The sequence below is a fragment of the Tamandua tetradactyla genome, chromosome 5 (assembly GCF_023851605.1).
Source record: "Tamandua tetradactyla isolate mTamTet1 chromosome 5, mTamTet1.pri, whole genome shotgun sequence".
In the NCBI taxonomy this organism is placed as follows: domain Eukaryota; kingdom Metazoa; phylum Chordata; class Mammalia; order Pilosa; family Myrmecophagidae; genus Tamandua; species Tamandua tetradactyla.
In genome coordinates, this window is record NC_135331.1 from 165,205,246 (window position 1) to 165,211,833 (window position 6,588).

Sequence of the window (6,588 nt, forward strand, 5' to 3'; positions counted from 1 at the left end):
CAAAAAGTTCCCACCCGCCGCCTTCTCAATCTGGGATAACGTGGACCTCCGAGGTGACAAGGGATGGACTGTTAGGCCGCACCCGAGAGAGGGCGCAGAATCAGGAAGGGGTTCCCGCCCAACCTCTAGCCCGGAGCGGTCCGGGACAGTGGTGGGGAGATAGGACCAGAGAGCCGGGTTCTCTTCGAAATGAACTAACTAGCTCCTAGTGTGGAAGACGGGGCAAGCGGCGTTCCCCGAAGGGTATCGCCCCCCTGTCTCTGGGTACGCTGGGGCGCGAAGATAGTCCTTGGGAGAAGCAGAACAGACAGAGGATCCCGGAGTGATATCCCAAAGCACCCGCGGTCTCCGGGCGACGGGAGGAGGTGGGGAGCAGATCCTTCTGCTAACACCTGGGGATCCTCTGGATGAAACCGCGTGGTGGGGGCCAGGATGCCCAGGAGGGGGCACGTTGAAACCCGGGTGGGGGAGTACCCTCCCAGCCCGCGACCGGAGCTGCATTGTTCTCAGGGCCGCCGGCCGGGCGGGCTCAGCCCGAGAGGAATCGAGGAGTGGGGTCCACGTTGCGCGCGGTCCCCGGTCCAACAGTGCAAGATTTTACCCTCTCGTCCCAGTCCGCGACCCGGAGTGCGGACACCCGCGATCGCGGGCGGGGGCGGGCGGCGGCCCCACTACCCTTCTCCTGGGGAGCTCCGCGGGCTGCCAGGGCCTCACCTGCGTGGGTAAGAGCAGCGCCAGAAGCAGCAGCCCCAGTCCGAGCCTGGCCACCATCGCTTTGCCCATGTCCGCTCCGTCGGCGCGCTGCGAGTCCGGCTGGATGCTGGGTGTGTGGAGCACCACTGGCTAGGGGCGGGCACCGGCAAGGTGGGAAGTGCGGCCGGCCGGCGGGACCTTATATACCCGGACGATCACAGCCGTGACGTGACGCCGCGAGCCCGCCCGCCCGCCGGCCGCCTGCCTTCCCCGCCCCCCGCCGCGCTCCCAGCGTCCCCCTCCCCCGCGGGCTCGGAGACCCCAGGGCGGCCCAGACCGCTGCAGGTGGGCGGTGGCAGCGGGTGCTGCTGCCGCCGGGCGCGGTGTTTGTGCCTCCCGGAGCCGGCTGTCTGTAGGCTCGCCCCGGCGCCCGGCGACTCCCACACAGGACCCGGGGAGAACCCGGGAACACGCGAGCCACACACGCCGCTCCCCGGGCCGGGCCCAAGTTTCCTTTGTTTCCCGACCTGCCATCTTAAACCCCCCGAAAAGAAATGTCGGTGCTATTTTGTGTGGCAGCGCCTCTAACAGAGCTTTAGCGCGGGGCGCCGAGGGCCCCTCACCCCCTTGGGTTGGGTTTTCTCAAATCCCCGCCCGGGAGAAAAGGGGACTGTGCGGGCTTTGGGGGTCTCCCGGGCCTGGTACTTGGCGGCGTGGCTAGCAGGCGGTTCACCGCGTCCGAGCGATTTGTGTCCTCGGCCCTGCGCGCGTCGCGCCGGTCCCCTTCCCCCGCCACTTGCTGTGTGTGTGTGTTTCAGCGCCTCACATTCGCCAGGTTGTGGGAGCTCACGGGGATATTCCGGGTCGGCATCCTCCGGAGTTTGGGAGCTGCCCCCTGGGCGCGGACCTGCTAGTGGACCGAACGAACTGCGGGGTTTCGGCCCCCTGGGCTCCTCCCCGCCGCGGCTGTAGGACCCGGAGAGGGGATGACCCATCCCGAGCGGTGAGCCCTCCGCTCAGGAGGTGATTCCCTCCCCCAGGCCCGCCCCCCAACGCCCCTCGAGGCTTTGCTCCCGGTCGTCTCCAGGGATCGACAGGAATTCCCTGATGTCCCACTAGAATTCGCCGCCCATTTCGAGTTCCTAGGGACGCACTGGTCTCTACGACTTACTTACTCGACATTTTGCTTAAAGAACAAAAGCTTTGGGGATAAGGCTTTTACTTTTCCATAGCTGCCACTAGGCGATTTAGTGAGCGGGCACAAATAGGAGATTAGTCATCATTCTGCAAATTTTGGTGGGGTACATTTTCCAACGTTCTATTATGAAAACTTTCAAGCAGACGCAACAAAAGCTGAAATAATTTTACTTATGGAATATTTTTGGTTAATTTTTAATTGTAGGGACTGACTCCTATCTAAGGTTTGCAGAGATGTTTTGCAGTTTTTCAAGCAAACAGCCGGCCTAATAAGGCTGTGAATTGGTTTAAATCTCACTTTTCCAGGACAGGTTTGTAAAAACAGGGATGGTTTTATGAAAATGCAGTGACAATGAATTGCCACAGCTGTTGGTCTGTAAGTCCTGTTGTTTCTTAATGGTGCAGCCACTTTGACTCAGTAACTTTCCATCAGGTAGGATGTGCTTGGGAACACAAGAATTTCTGCCTACACCAGTCGACTTGCACGAGTGGACATTCCTGTTTGACAGTGTTACCACATGGTATAGAAATGACTTGTTTGTGCTTAGCTTTCCCACTCCTCTTCCAGGGCGGGAAGGACTGTGACTTAAGAGCGCCTCTTGCCAAGGCAGGGCCCATTGGACGTCATCAAAAACTGCTTGTTGGACTCACTTGTAGGATGCAGTTGTTATGTCCTTCGTCCTTTTCTTCTTCTTTTTTTTTTTTTCCTATTTTCTCCTCTTCTTCCTCCTCCTCATTATTATTATTATTATTATTGTTATTGCTATTATTATGGAGATGGACCAGTGGGTTGGTTAAAAATATAGACTCTGTATAGCCAAATCTAAATTCAAATCCTGCCTGTGCCATTTATATTCAGGAAAAAAAAAATCTCCGCTTCTTCACCTATAAACTGGAGAAAATAAAACCTATTAATTAATTATTAATGAATCGGTGTATGTAAAGTGCCAGAAGAGCACTTGCCTCATAATGGTAGCCCTTGCTTGACATTTGCTCCTCCACTGACAGTCCCAAGAACCAGAAGGTAATTACCTTCTTTGCAGCTTGTGTAAATCAGGAAAAATATATTAGGCTCAAAATAGTACCCCAAGTTGGTGAGACCCTTGGTGTTTTCCTTTTGTGAACCAGCACATCACCAGCTAATGAGGCTCCATCATTGATAGAGCCCCTTGCTCCACTTCTAATGACAAGATGCCCGCGGCGGCCTCTAGGGGGCATTGTGCAGGACTTTGGCAATTCCATACCCTGAGAGTTTAGGTCAGGTAGGGACTCATCCTTACAAGTCCCCACCCCACCTATTTCCTATGTGGTGAGAAACTCCAGAAATCTGCCTGGATTTTCCTCTGTGACTGTTATCGTTTGTGACTCTCTCTTCCTATTCAACTTCTCTCCTCCTGGCTTTCCATCCTTTATGTGTTTCCTTTTTCCCAGGCAATAATAGTTCATGCCACTAGACTAGATCTAGTTATCCTAAAATTTTCTTAAGACATGTGGCCAAATTCCATTTTTACAGAGAAGTTATTTCATGGAATGTCTTTAAACCAACCACTTCCATAAACTGCTGTATATGTGGAAAATGATAGCTTTAAGTCTTAATATTTTAAATGCTAATTCTCTTATGAGTAAAATCGAAAGAAAATAGCTACACTTCCTAAGTGCAGGATGTTGAGGAATGGTGAAGCGCCAGATTGATATAGCACATGGTGGAGTCTGAGAGTCAGACCCTGAGCTGAATCCTATTTCACCACTTTCTAACAGTCTGACTTCAAGCAAGTTTCCCAACAGCCCTATGCCTGGAAAGGGGGTGCCAGGAAAACCTCCCTCACTGGGGTGTCATCTTAGCTGAGATCGTGTGATATTTAGTGGAATGCCTAGCACATAGTAGGGACTCCCTAAGCCGCCGCTTCTCTTTCTATATATCCATTGTAGCATGGCTTTTAAAATCTTCCATTGTGGGTCACAGTGGCTCAGCAGGCAGGAATGCTTGCCTGCGATGCCAGAGGACCTGGGTTCGATTCCTGGTGCCTGCCCATGTAAAAAAAAAATAAATAAATAAATAAAAAAAACCTTCCATTGTGCAGCGCTTGCGCTTTTTTCAATCATCTTTGCTTTTAACATTTCATTGGTGCAGCTGTGAGGTCAGTAGGACAGAGAGCATTAAATCATCTTCATTTCTCAGGCACAGAGAAGTTAAGCCACTTGCCCAAGATCTTAAAACTAGTTATGGAGAACTGAAGTCCAATTCCTGATACATTCTTGCAAAAAAACAAAAACAAAAACAGAAACTAGTTACTGTGCCACAGGTAACTCTAGTTTCCTGAGCTAAGACCCAAGTGTTTTCTGCTTTGCTGTGACTTGTTCGCTCTATATCCCCTGTGCCTAGCATGCAGTCAATATTTGCGGGTTGAATGGACTAATATTAAGGGAGCAGGTTAGCTTATTTTTTGAGGTGAAATAATAAATCCCATTTGTAGGGGAATAGAAAATACAGGAGTAAATTATTTGACATTTTTGGCACTTTTCAGAAAAATGGATATGAAATTTAATTTTAATTCAGTAAAGAATATTCTTTCTGTGCCTCATAAAAGAAACAGTCATTGGTATGACTAAATATTTCATTTACATTTTCTCCTACAACATGGTGCTATTCTTAAGCTCACTCCCCCCCCCCCCCAATTCCATGTCACTTGGCTGACATTTAATATTTTAATTTATTCTGGTCTTCTAACAAAAATGTGTTCCCGCTTGGGAACTCCATGAGATGGCAGTGATGGTAAAGTGAGTTTCTGTTTCTGACTATTGGGTGCTCAGTCCCGGGCTTTGGCAGGCCGGACGCGGTGATTGGAGTCGCAGATTTACTCTCTGTGAGTGTGTGCTGCCGCCTGCTGGCCAAAACGATCGGCTCGGTCCACACTGTCAAAAATAAAAACTCTTCTTTGTGGGGATTATAAAAACCCTGGATTTTTGAAAGCCTCATAGCGCTAATAAACTACAATGAGTTCCTTTGATTATTAGTTCCTTTGTTTCCCTTTAAATTCACTCAAAGAAATTCTCTCTGATGCCTACTTCCAAGCATCCTAGGGATATATTTTTTTAAGGAAATGGAAAGAAAAAATAAATCCTTAATCTCTTTGATCAGTATTTTAATTTAGTTTCCTCATTGTGTCGCTAGGGATGTGAGAAAATGGGCTCTCTCAATGCTGGTGGGCATTATGGAAAGGAATTTGATGCATATCAATATTAAGCACACATGTCCCCTTTGACTTAGAAATTCTTATTTTAGGAATTTATCCTACAGAAGTACGTCCACAAATGCAACATGATGTATGTTCAAGGATTTGTTGCAGCACTGAACAAAGGGTTGGAAATCATCTAATTATCCAAAGACAAAGGACTGGCTAGAGAAATTCTAGTATAATTCTAGTATATCCATATAATGAAATGTTATGAAGCCATTAAAAACAGCAAAGGAGCAAAATACGTATTATAAGGAAGAACTAAGATTTTTTATTTTACTTTTTGTATGTGAGTGTGCATGCTGTATGGCGGGGTCACATTTCATTCTTTTTCCAGGTGAGTACCCTGCTATTGCAGCATCATTTGTTGAATTTTTTTGCTTGTTTGCTTTTGTTGTTGTTTGTGTGTTTTGCTTGTTTGTTGGTTTGGGGAAGTGCATGGGTTGGGAATAGAACCTGGGTCTCCCACATGGCAGGCAAGAATGCTACCACTGAACTACCCTTGTACCCCCTAAGATAAATTTTGAAATGAAAAAAAAACAAGGTATACAACAGTGTATATAGTATGATGCTTTTTTTTTTTTTTTTTTTGAAGCACTTCGGAAAAAGAATCTATTTCCAAAGAGATACACAGGAGGCTCTGGGAAGGGGAACTGGGTGGTCAGGGCACAGAAGAGGTGAGACACATTTTTCATTATATTCTGGTTTGTACTGTTTGAATTTTGTACCATTACTTATTCAAAAATAAATAAATAAAAGTAATTTAAATAAATTATTAACTCAGTACACTCTGTAGCCCTCCCCACTTTGCAAAGCAAGTTCCTGGAAGCTGACTCCAGCCCAGAACCTCAGAGCTGTGCTCCCTCTTCCTCGAAAAGCAATCATAGCTGTGCCTCAGTTCATCATCCTCTGGTGACTGTGAGGCAAAATTCTCTCAGGTCCAGATGGTACACATGAAAAAACTTTCAGTAAAAATGAAGAATAACCAAGCCATAGAAAAATAATGAGAAATGTCTTGGCAATGCATCAGACTCCACCTTTGGTTCTCTATGTAGTACCTCGCGCTTGTACGGAGGTTATGGGGAAAAAGAACTCCAGGCTGGGCAGAGTTTATCTTAGAAAGCCTGGGTTGGGTGGGCTCTTTTACTTAACAGAGACCTTTCTGAGATTCCACTTCAATCCCTGGGCAAGAGGGACAGCCAAAGCCTGATTGGGGTCATTGAGTTATAACGTAATGAAACTCCACTTCCATATCACGGAAAAGAGATTCCAGAACACAGAAGTCTTACATCACTTACCATTTGCACAGGGACCCTAAATGACCTTTTGGAAACAATAAAATTGAAGAATGGAAATGAAGTGTATTTTTTACACCATAGGATTTTTAAAAAAAAACTTTTTATTGTGAAATATAACGTATATACAAAAAAGCAATAAATTTCATTGTACATTGTAACAAATA